General features: G+C 37.0%; 1 protein-coding gene across 40 annotated transcripts in view; it reads right to left on the bottom strand.

The window, feature by feature from the left end:
• Positions 1 to 12,820, bottom strand: part of EIF4G3 (eukaryotic translation initiation factor 4 gamma 3) — a 378,557-nt gene that overhangs the window by 95,902 nt on the left and 269,835 nt on the right. The gene's annotated exons all lie outside the window — the stretch shown is intronic.

Below are 12,820 nucleotides of genomic sequence, written 5' to 3'. Positions count from 1 at the left end.
TATTTCAGTATGAGGTGAGTATCTATATAAGAAACTGCCCTACCAGCCAATTCTAGACTTGGGCCTGGTTCTACTGTTAATCAACTATGTGATCATAAGCATGTCACACTTCTCAGGCACCAGCAGATTCAACTATCAAGTATAAGAGTAAGATTAGAAGATATCTAAGGTTCCTCTAAGCCACAAAAAATATCAAATTCCAGATTCTGGTTTTTTCGTAATGATTTTTAAAAAAAATTTTATTTATTTTTAGCTGTGTTTTGGGTCTTCATTGCTGCGCACAGGCTTTCTCTAGTTGTGGCAAGTGGGGGCTATTCTTCGTTGTGGTGCGTGGGCTTCTCATTGCGGGGGCTTCTCTTGTTGCGGAGCACAGGCTCTAGGTGCACTGGCTTCATTAGTTACAGCACGTGGGCTCAGTGGTTGTGGCTCATGGGCTCTAGAGCACAGGCTCAGTAGTTATGGCACATGGACTTAGCTGCTCTGAGGCATGTGGGAACTTCCTGGACTAGGGATGGAACCTGTGTCCCCTGTATTAGCAGGTGGATTCTTAACCGCTGTGCAACCAGGGAAGTCCCCAGATTCTGTTTTAAAAAGCTTTCTAGGGACTTCCCTGGTGGTCCAGTGGGTAAGACTCGCATTCCCAATGCAGGGGGCCCAGGTTTGATCCCTGGTCGGGGAACTAGATCCCACACACATGCCTCAACTAAGAGTCCACATGTTGCAGCAAAGATCCTGTGTGCCTCAACTAAGATCCGGAGCAGCCAAAAGAATTAAATAAACAAACAAACAAACAAATAAATAGATAAAAAAGCTTTCTAGACAACAAAAGGATACTTTGATTAAGATTTCATTAGATAGGCAGCACTTTCTACAACATTCAGTTCTCACTTCACATCAATACTGTTGGCCTACCCTTTCATACTGCTGGGGTGAAAATGAAGGAAGAAACAGATAATTTTTTTTTCTGTTTGGCTGAGCCACACAGCTTGCCGAATCTTAGTTCCCAGACCAGGGATCGAACCTGGGGCCCCAGCAGTGACAGTACCTAGTCCCAACCACTGGACTGCCAGGGAATTTGCAGAAACATAATTTTTATTGAATTATTCTATTGTACCAGAAGTTTTAGATGGAAAGTTAAGCTTACAAAAGATTTTAAAAAATTTATTTGGCTTACAAATTCCACAAAATCATTCAACACTTGGATGTACAATTTAATGATAATTTAAACATCACATAGCAAATAGAATATATTAAAAGGATCCCACAAAAGGAATAAACACAAAGCTGAAGGGAACCATCTAATCTGATTCCTTATAGAAATAAAAGATCTCATTGAGACTAAACCAACTAATCTCTCTGGGGCAGGTTCAAATCTTTTTTGGAAGAACAGTAGAATATAAACACTCACACTGGTCTGGGGAACAAGGAAAAGGAGACATTTAACCATCTTCTCAAAATTACTGCACCATCATAAAAATACTCTGTAAATCTCCTTTGTTACACACACCTCAAACCAATTTGTCTTTATCCTTCCCTTCACAGACCATAAGGAACAGTAAAGCATTATTAGACCAACTGTTACTCTTCCTTTGTGGCCTACCAAGGTACATCATTTTCTCAAAGTATGGAACTCAGATTATGGTAACTATGGGTGGGTTTAAATTCACTGTTGCCTCACAGTCTTATGATGAATATGTATATTCATTTATTCATGTATGTGGTATATGGTGGTCTCTTTTCAATTTTTATGAATCTTCTGATTTTATATAACCAGTTCATTCTATATGCATCTCTCTAAAATGCTTCTGATTAATTCTGCTTCCACAGAAGAATCCTTTTTAAGAGTTATAGAGAGTTTGAGGCAACTGTACGTTTAAATTAACATTTTGTTTCATATATGCATGAATTCAGCTCTAATTGCCATTCATGGAAAAGGGGAAGACTACTTTCTGGAGGATTTGTTAAGATGAAACACAAACTCACGAGTAGTTTCCTCTAAACAAAAAAAACCAAAGATGTAGACAAACTTTTCCTTCAAAACTGTATCAAATGTACCCAACCCCCAAACATTAAACAAAACATTTCTTCCATGGGTAACACATATAACATGCTTTTTAAAAATTAGCTATGTACACAGCAAGAATTGTTACTCTGTTCAAGTGGTTAAAGTTTTGATTTAAAGCAATAATTCACAAAAAGAACTGAGAGAAAGCACAAACCTCTTTAGGAGATACTCAGTCCTTTAAAAAACTGGACACAGATACACACCTAGTGTCTAGTGAGATTGTGATATACAACCCCTCTCCTACCATTACTGATGGAGAGGTGCAGTACCCTTCCGTGTGCTACAGTAGGGAGAAGAAGAGGTAGGCGACAAGGGAGGGAGAGACACAGAGACAGAAGAACCAACTGCAAGATTTAAAGGACAATTAATAACAAGTTAGCTAGAAGAAGGGAAGTAAATTTAACATACTGTCTCAGATTTGTTCTTTCCTTTCTAGTCCACTGCCAATGCCTATACCTTAATTAGGCCCTCACTACTGCACTGATTTAACACAAGACAGTCTCAACTCACTGCCTCCATTTTCTTATTTTAACATATCATGTGCAACACTGCCTGAATTATGGTCTCTCTAAAGATTTGATTGGTTATTCTTCTACTTAAAATATTCCTTAAGGCATCATCCACAGTGCCAAGCAAAGTTCCTTACACAGGGTAGGCATTCAAATTTGTTGACTGAACAAATGACAGCAGCTCTCTTTAAAAGAGGTACTACCAACATTCCCAAGACAAAGACAAATTCTTACCCACTTGTCTTGCATTAAAGCACCACAGGAAAAGTGACAATCTCTGGATGAGATTCATAATTACCTGAATTTAGAGATGTCTAAAGGAGCCTCCCGAACTCTCCATAAGAATTCAACTCTTAGAGGCACACTGAATTTCTACTACTTTACAATACAGAATTAGTAAATTCCAACAGGAGAGCAATGCTATGATTTCAAGATTTTTTGCAAATTTTTACATTATTGGCAGGAAAATGTTTTCCCTCAGAGCTCTTTTTATGAAATGACTAATAAATAAATTCTGAAAAATATTTGGGACACAGACAAGTTTAATCACTGGGTTTTAATTAACAAACAGGATCAGGAAACTTGCACAAACCTCTTAGATAGCCTCATCCACCAGAGGCCAGACAGCAGAAGCAAGAAGAACTACAATCCTGCAGCCTGTGGAACAAAAACCATATTCACAGAAAGACAGACAAGATGAAAAGGCAGAGGGCTATGCACCAGATGAAGGAACAAGATAAAACCCCAGAAAAACAACTAAATGAAGTGGAAATAGGCAACCTTCCAGAAAAAGAATTCAGAATAATGATAGTGAACATGATCCAGGACCCCGGAAAAAGAATGGAGGCAAAGATTGAGAAGATGAAAGAAATGTTTAACAAAGACCTAGAAGAATTAAAGAACAAACAGAGATGAACAATATAATAACTGAAATGAAAAATACACTAGACGGAATCAATAGCAAAATAACTGAGGCAGAAGAATGGGTAAGTGAAGTGACCTGGAAGACAGAATGGTGGCATTCACTGCTGTGGAACAGAATAAAGAAAAAAGAATGAAAAGAAATGAAGACAGCCTAAGAGATCTCTGGGATAGCATTAAATGCAACAACATTAGCATTATAGGGGTCCCAGAAAGAGAAGAGAGAGAGAAAGGACCTGAGAAAATATTTGAAGAGACAATAGTCAAAAACTTCCCTAACATGGGAAAGGAAATAGCCACCCAAGTCCAGGAAGAGCAGAGAGTCCCAGGCAGGATAAACCCAAGGAGAAACATGCCAAGACACACAGTAATTAAATTGGCAAAAATTAAAGACAAAGAAAAGTTATTGAAAGCAGCAAGGGAAAAACACAAATAACATACAAGGGAAATCCCATAAGGTTAACAGCTGATTTCTCAGCAGAAACTCTACAAGCCAGAAGAGAGTGGCACCATATATTTAAAGTGATGAAAGGGAAGAACCTACAACCAATCACAAGTAATGAAATTGAAACTGTGATTAAAAATCTTCCAACAGGGCTTCCCTGGTGGCGCAGTGGTTGAGAATCCGCCTGCCGATGCAGGGGACGCGGGTTCGTGCCCCGGTCCGGGAAGATCCCACATGCCGTGGAGCGGCTGGGCCCGTGAGCCATGGCCGCTGAGTCTGCGCGTCCAGAGCCTGTGCTCCGCAATGGGAGAGGCCACAACAGTGAGAGGCCCGCGTACCGCAAAAAAAAAAAAAAAAAAAAAAAAAAAAAAAATCTTCCAACAAACAAAAGTCAGGACCAGATGGCTTCAAAGGTGAATTCTATCAAACATTTAGAGAATAGCTAACACCCATCCTTCTCAAACTCTTCCAAAAAATTGCAGAGGAAGGAACACTCCCAAACTCATTCTACGAGGCCACCATCACCCTGATACCAAAACCAGGCAAAGACACTACAAAAAAAGAAAATTACATACCAATATCACTGATGAAAAGAGATGCAAAAATCCTCAACAAAATACTAGCAAACAGAATCCAACAACATATTAAAAGGATCATACACCATGATCAAGTGGGATTTATCCCAGGGATGCAAGGATTCTTCAATATACGCAAACCAATCAATGTGATACACCATATTAACAAATTGAAGAATTAAAACCATATGATCATCTCAATAGCAGCAGAAAAGGCTTTGGACAAAATTCAACACCCATTTATGATAAAAACTCTACAGAAAGTGGGCACAGAGGGAACCTACCTCAACCTAATAAAGTCCATATATGACAGACCCACAGCAAACATCATTCTCAATGATGAAAAACTGAAAGCATTTCCTCTAAGATTAGGAACAAGACAAGTATGTCCACTCTCACCACTATTATTCAACATAGTGTTGGAAGTCCTAGCCACAGTGATCAGAGAAGAAAAAGAAATAAAAGGAATACAAATTGTAAAAGAAGAAGTAAAACTGTCACTGTGTGCAGATGTCATGATACTATACAGAGAGAATCCTAAAGATGCCACCAGAAAAGTACTACAGCTAATCAATGAATTTGGTAAAGTTGCAGGACACAAAATTAATGCACACAAATCTCTTGCATTCCTATACACTAATGATGAAAAATCTGAAAGAGAAATTAAGGAAATACTCCCATTTACCACTGCAACAAAAAGAATAAAATATCTAGGAATAAACCTACCTAAGGAGACAAAAAACCTGTATGCAGAAAACTATAAGACACTGATGAAAGAAATTAAAGATGATACCAACAGATGGAGAGATATACCATGTTCTTTGATTGGAAAAATCAATATTGCGAAAATGACTATACTACCCAAAGCAATCTACAGATTCAATGCAATCCCTATCAAATTACCAATGGCATTTTTTATGGAACTAGAACAAAAAATCTTAAAATTTGTCTGGAGACATAAAAGACCCCGTATAGCCAAAGCAGTCTTGAGGGAAAAAAACGGAGCTGGAGGAATCAGACTCCCTGACTTCAGACTATACTAATTACAAAGCTACAGTAATCAAGACAATATGGTACTGACACAAAAACAGAAATATAGATCAATGGAACAAGATAGAAAGCCCAGAGATAAACCCACACACCTATGGTCAACTAATTTATGACAAAGGAGGCAAGGATATACAATGGAGAAAAGATTGTCTCCTCAATAAGTGGTGCTGGGAAAACTGGACAGCTACATGCAAAAGAATGAAATTAGAACACTCCCTAACACCATACACAAAAATAAACTCAAAATGGATTAAAGACCTAAATGTAAGACCAGACACTATAAAACTCCTACAGGAAAAAATAGGAAGAACACTCTGATATAAATCATAGCAAGATCTTTTCTGACCTACCTCCTAGAGTAACAGAAATAAAAACAAAAATAAACAAATGGGACCTCATGAAACTTAAAAGCTTTTGCACAGCAAAGGAAACCATAAACAAGACGAAAAAACAACACTCAGAATGAGGAAAATATCTGCAAACGAAGCAACTGACAAAGGATTAACCTCCAAGCTATATAAACAGCTCATGCAGCTCAATATTAAAGAAACAAACAACCCGATCCCAAAATGGGCAAAATATCTAAATAGACATTTCTCCAAAGAAGACATACAGATGTCCAAGAAGCACATGAAAACTGCTCAACATCACTAATTATTAGAGAAATGCAAATCAAAACCACAATGACGTATTACCTCACACCAGTCAGAATGGGCATCATCAGAAAATCTACAAACAACAAATGCTGGAGAGGGTGTGGAGAAACGGGAACCCTCTTGCACTGTTGGTAGGAATGTAAATTAATACAGCCACTATGGAGAACAGTATGGAGGGCCCTTAAAAAACTAAAAACAGAATTACCATATGACCCAGCAATCCCACTACTGGGCATATACCCTGAGAAAACCATAATTCAAAAACACACATGCACCCCAATGTACATTACAGCACTATTTACAATAGCCAGGTCATGGAAGCAATGTAAATGCCCATCAACAGACGACCAGATAAAAAAGATGTGGTATATATATATATATATATACAATGGAATATTACTCAGCCATAAAAAGGAACGAAATTGGGTCATTTGTAGAGACGTGGATGGATCTAGAGACTGTCATACAGAGCGAAGTTAGAAAGAGAAAAACAAATATCGTATAATAACACATATATGTGGAACCTAGGAAAATGGTACAGATGAACCGGTTTGCAGGGCAGAAACTGAGACACAGATGTAGAGGACAAATGTATGGACACCAAGGTGGGAAACGGGGCCAGGGTGGGTGGGGATGTTGGTAAAAAAAAAAAATAAAAAAAAAAAGAATTCTTTTTTACACTTCAAAAAGTTTAATATAGTCCAGAATAGGAAAATCTACAGAGACAGAGAGTAAATTAGTGGTTGCCAGAGGCTAGGGGGGAGAATGGGGAATTACTGCTAGTGGGTAGTGGGTACAGGGTTTCTTTTTTGCATGATGAAAATATTCTGGAAGTAGACAGTGATAATGATTGCACAACTTTGTGAATGTACTATAAACCCCACTAAATTGTACACTTTAAACATGTGAATTTTATGGTATGTGAATTACATCTCAATAAACCCATTATTTTAGAAAAATATAAAATAAAATAAACGAATGGGACTACATCAAACTAAAAAGCTCCTGCACAGCAAAGGAAACCATCATCAAAGTGAAAAAGCTGGGACTTCCCTGGTGGCGCAGTGGTTAAGAATCCGCCTGCCAATGCAGAGGACACGGGTTCAAGCCCTGGCCCGGGAAGACCCCACATGCTGCGAAGCAGCTGAGCCCCTGCTCCACAACTGCTGAGCAACCCCCGCTCTCCGCAACTAGACAGAGCCTGCGCACAACAACGAAGACCCAATGCAGCCAAAAATAAATAAATAAAAATAATTTTTTTTAAAAAAGTGAAAAAGCCAACTGACTAAATGGGAGGAGATATTTGCAAATCATATAACCAATAAGGGGTTAATATCCAAAATATATGAAGAACTCATACAACTCAACAACAAAAAACCAAACAAATCGATTTTAAAAATGGGCAGAGGATCAGAATAGGCACTTTCCCAAAGACGATATACAGATGGCCAACAGGCACATGAAATAGGTTCAACATCACTTATTATCAGAAAAATGAAAATCCAAACCACAATCAGATATCAACCACACCTGTTAGAATGGCTACTATCGAAAAGATAAGAAAAATGTTGGAGAGGATGTGGAGAAAAGGGAACCTTTGTACACTGTTGTTGGGACTGTAAATTGTTGCAGTTGTTATAGTAAATAGTATAGAGATTCCTCAAAAAACTAAGAATTGAGCTACCACACAACCAAGCTATTCCACTTCTGGGTATTTATCTGAAGAATGTGGAAACACTAATTTAAGAAGATATATGCACCCCTGTGTTTAATGCAGCATTATTTACAACAGTCATGGTATGGAAACAACGTTAAGTGTCCACTTACAGATGAATGGAAAAAGAAGATGTGGGGGGGGGTGCACGCGCACACACACACACCGGAATACTACCCAGCCATAAAAAATAATGAAATCCTACCATTTGTGACAACATGGATGGATCCTGAAGGCATTATGCTAAGTGAAATAGTCAGAAAGAAAAAGACAAATACTGTACAATTTCACTCATATATTTTGAATATAAAATAAATAAACAAAATAAAATCAAAACAAACTCACAGAGAACACGTTAGTGGTCACCAAAGGGGAAAGGAGGTGGGATAAATGAGTGAAGGGGGTCAACTATGTAGGGTGACAGACTGTAACTCGATTTGTGGTGGTGATCACTCTGTAGTGTATACAGTTGTAGAACTATAATGCTGTGCACCCGAAACTTACATACTGAAAAAGGAAAAAAAAAGGATACTTTACTACTGGTAAGGGAAGGTCTCAAGTGCATTGTCACAGGGTTGTACATAAAGAGTAGAATGTTCCAATAACGGAAAGAGTGCAAGGTCCCAATCTTAACACCCAGTTCCAATCCTTTCTCATTCCTGTCTCCCAGCCCCAATGTTTTATTTTTTTTCCCCCACCCGGCTTTGAAATCCTAAAAGTTGGCAATAAATTATTCTGATTATATCATATTCAAGAATTTTGTCTAGAGTTTCTTGAAGTTGGGGATATTATCCTGTCCTTTTGTTCTTCCACAGATCCTTGTGAAAATCTAGGAAAATGTGATGATTTATTTAAGGAACAGGGGCAGAGCAAAGAAGAAACCCAGGTGAGAGAAGGAATAAGTTTTTACCATGGAGATGTAAATAAACTGGAAAAGAATAATTATGGTAATAAAATGTGTAAGAATGATAGAGTCATTAAGAAATGTCAAAGAAAAGAAACACTAGAGTCTAAGTCTGCCAGTGTTTTTCCAGCATCTTCTCAGGTGTTGCTATTTGATATGGATGGATGGATTGGTAATTATGCTCCCAGTGTGTGTTAAAAATAGGCTTTCTGCTCTATGACTGCTTCACAGAAGCTTAAATAGTATAAACTAGTCTCCCCAGGGCCTAGCACTGAAACCAAAAAAGTAAGTATAACAAAATAATGAGTCTAGACTTAAATTCTACCAAAAATATACATCTATAACACAATTTAAACGTTTTTACTTCCAGTTTTAACATTAAACATCATCATAGTAAGAGTCAAATCATAGGTTTATTAATTTTATTGATGTTCTCAGTAACTACCTTTCAGTTTTATGGGTTTTTTTCCCTACTGTTTTCCTGTTTTCTGTTTTTTATTTCCCCTATTATCTTTATCATTTCCTTTAGGTTTAATTTTGCTTTTCTTCTTTTTTTAATTTAAAATTTCAGCTTTACTGAGGTATAACTGATAAATAAAATTATAAGATATTTAAAGTGTACATCGTAAAAAAAAAAGAAAAAAGGGCTTCCCTGGTGGCGCAGTGGTTGAGAATCCGCCTGCCCATGCAGGGGACACGGGTTCGTGCCCCGGTCCGGGAAGATCCCACATGCCGCAGAGTGGCTGGGCCCGTGAGCCATGGCCGCTGAGCCTGTGCGTCCGGAGCCTGCGCTCCGCAATGGGAGAGGCCACAACAGTGAGAGGCCCGCGTACCACACACACACACACACACACAAAAAAAAAATAAATAAATAAAGTGTACATCGTGATTTAATATATGCATACACATACACTGTGAAAGGATTCCCATCTAGTTAACACATCCATCATCTTACAAATTTATCTTTTTTTTTCTTGGTGAGAACATTTAAGATCTATTCTCTTAGCAAATTTCAGTTATACAGTACAGTGTTATAAACTATAGTCATGTTTTACATTAGATCTCAGACCTCATTCATCTTATATAATTTGTTCAGTTAATAATTTCTTCAGATGGAAGCTGAGGTCAATAATTTGAGACCATTTTCTTTTCTAATATGGGCATTTAGTGGTGTCAACTGCCACCCTAGCAGTGTGGTAGGGAGAATAATGTACCGCCAAAGATATCCGCATCCTAATCCCTGGACCTTGTGAGTATGCTACCTGATGTGACAAAAGTGACTTTGCAGATGTGACTAAGTTAAGGGATCTTGACACGGAGACTATTATCCTGGATTAACCCAATGGATTCAGTGTGATCAAAAGGGTCCTTACAAGTGGGAGGGAGGCAGGAGAATTGAAGAGATAAGAAGGTGCTATGTGGCTGGCTTTCAAAATGGAGAACGGGGCCCCCCAAGCCAAGGAATACATGTATCTCTGAAACATGGAAAAAGAGAACAGATTCTCTCATAAAGCTTCCAGAAGAAACACAGACCTGCTGATATCTTGATTTTAGTCCAGCGAAACCAGTTTTGGACTTCTGACTTCTCAAAGTGTGGTGATTTGTTATAGCAGCAACAGGAAAAGGACACAACCACAAATTTTGATTTGGGTTTTCATTTGGTTCAAAATACTTTATATTGATAATTTCCCTTTTGATTTCTTCTTTGACCTTTGGGTTATTTACAAGTGTGTTATTTAGTTTCCAAATATTTGAGGGATTTTTCCAAAGATACTTTTCTTGCTGATTTCTAATTTAATTCCATTGTGGTCAGAGAATATACCTGCTTTGACTTGAATCCTTTGAAATTTATTAAGACTTGTTTTATGACCCGCAATATGGTCTTATCTGGGCAAATTTGACATTTGCACTTCTGTATCTGCTGTTTGACTGTTTAATAAGGTCAAGTTGGTTGTGTTGTTTAAGCCTTCTATAGCCTCTCTAATTTTCTGTCTACTGGTTCTATCAATTATGTTTTTCTAATTACATCAAATCCGTGTCACTACTTTCTGATTATGTGAAATGCAGTTATAATAAATGTACTTAAAAGTTATTTAATGATTTTCTATGCTAATTTTAATAACTATGTAAGTCATAAATCAGTTTTGATTATTTTTCTCCTCATTGTGGGTCACATATTTTCATGGCTTCACTGGTTAATTCTAGCAAACATTTGAGGAAGAAACAGTATCAATTCTACAAACTCTTCTAGAATACTGAAGAAGAGGGACTACTTATCAATTCATTCCATGAGGTCAGCATTACCATATACCCAAATATGAAAAGTGCCATAAAAAGATATGCCAGTATCACTCATGAACTTAGATGCAAAAAAACCCACCTAAATAAAATTTTAGCAAATCAAATTCAACAATACATGAAAAAAATACCTCATGACCAAGTTTTATCCCAGGAAAGAAAAGTTGGTTTAATATTCAAATATCAAGTAATTAATAAACAAAAAAAGAAAACTATGATTGTGTCAAGAAATGCAGGAAAAAAACTGATAAAATCCAACATGTATTCCTGATTGAAATAACAGATTTTTCAGCGAACTAGGAATAAAAAAAGAACTTCTTCAACCAGAGAATTCAAACCCCTACAGCTAGTATCACACTTAATGGTGAAAGACTGAAAGCTTTCTGAGATTAAAGAAAAGACAAGAATGTTTACTTTCACCACTTTCTTTCAACATTGTACTGGAGGGTCTAGCTAGTGTAGTAAGTCAAGAAAAAGAAAGAAAAGGTGCATACAGTTAGAAATGAAGTAAAACTGTCTTCAGAAATGACATATTTACATAGAAAATCCAAAGGAATCTCTACAAAAATGCTAATAAAGCTAGTAAATGAATTTTAGCAAGGTTGCAGGATATAAGATGAAAAAAAGTCTATTGTATTCCAAGATATTAGTTATAAAAAATAAAAAATGCCACTTACAATAGCTATCCAAATAATGAATCTGACAAAATTATATAAATGCCACTTACAATAGCTATCCAAATAATGAATCTGACAAAATTATAAAAGCCCTGTATATTAAAAACTTCAAAATATTCCTGAGAGAATTAAAGAAGACAGACTTACATGTCAAAATATATCATGTTCATGGGTCAGAAGACTCAGTATCATAAGACATCAACTTTATCTGTAGATTCAGCACAAACCCAATCAAATTCCAACAGGTTTTGTAGACAAAAATTGCAGAAAAAAACTGATTCTACAATTAACATAGAAAAGCAAAGGACCCAGAATGGCCAAAACAATTTTGAAAATGAAGAATAAAGTTGAAGGACTTAGTGCTATCTGATTTCAAGAGTTATTACGAGCCTCAGTCATCATGACAGTGGGTACTGGCATCAAGATAGATGATTATATCAATGAAAAGAATAGAGAAATCAGAAACAGACCCACATATAACACGCACAACATATTTTTGGAAAAGTTGTAAAGGAAATTTACCAGAAAAAGGGTAGCCTGAAATTCTCGTACATTGCTGGTGGGGATATAAAATGGCGCAAATACTTGGAAACTGTCTTGCAGTTTCTTAAAAAAAATTAAATATACACTTACATATGACCCAGTCATTCCACTCCTAGTTATTTACTCAAGAGAAATGACAACATATGTCCATACAAAGTCTTACACACGGATGTTCACAGCAATTTTATTTGTGACAGCCTCAAACTGGAAATAACCCAAATGTCCACCAATAGGTGAACAAATTGAGCTACATCCATAGTGTGTCAGCAATTTAAAAAAATGAGCCATTAACATGTGTAACAATATGGACATACCTAATGCGTGAAAGAAACCAGACAAAACAGTTTATGCTTTCTGATTTCATTTACGTAACGTTCTAAAAAATGCAAACTAATGTATAGTGACAGGAAGCAGATCAGTGTTTGCCTGGGGACTGGGGAGAGGGTAGTGCAGGACAGAAGGA

The sequence above is a fragment of the Kogia breviceps genome, chromosome 1 (genome assembly GCF_026419965.1).
Source record: "Kogia breviceps isolate mKogBre1 chromosome 1, mKogBre1 haplotype 1, whole genome shotgun sequence".
NCBI lineage: Eukaryota > Metazoa > Chordata > Mammalia > Artiodactyla > Physeteridae > Kogia > Kogia breviceps.
Note: the sequence above shows the minus strand (reverse complement) of the source record. Positions and strands in the feature narration are given on the sequence as shown.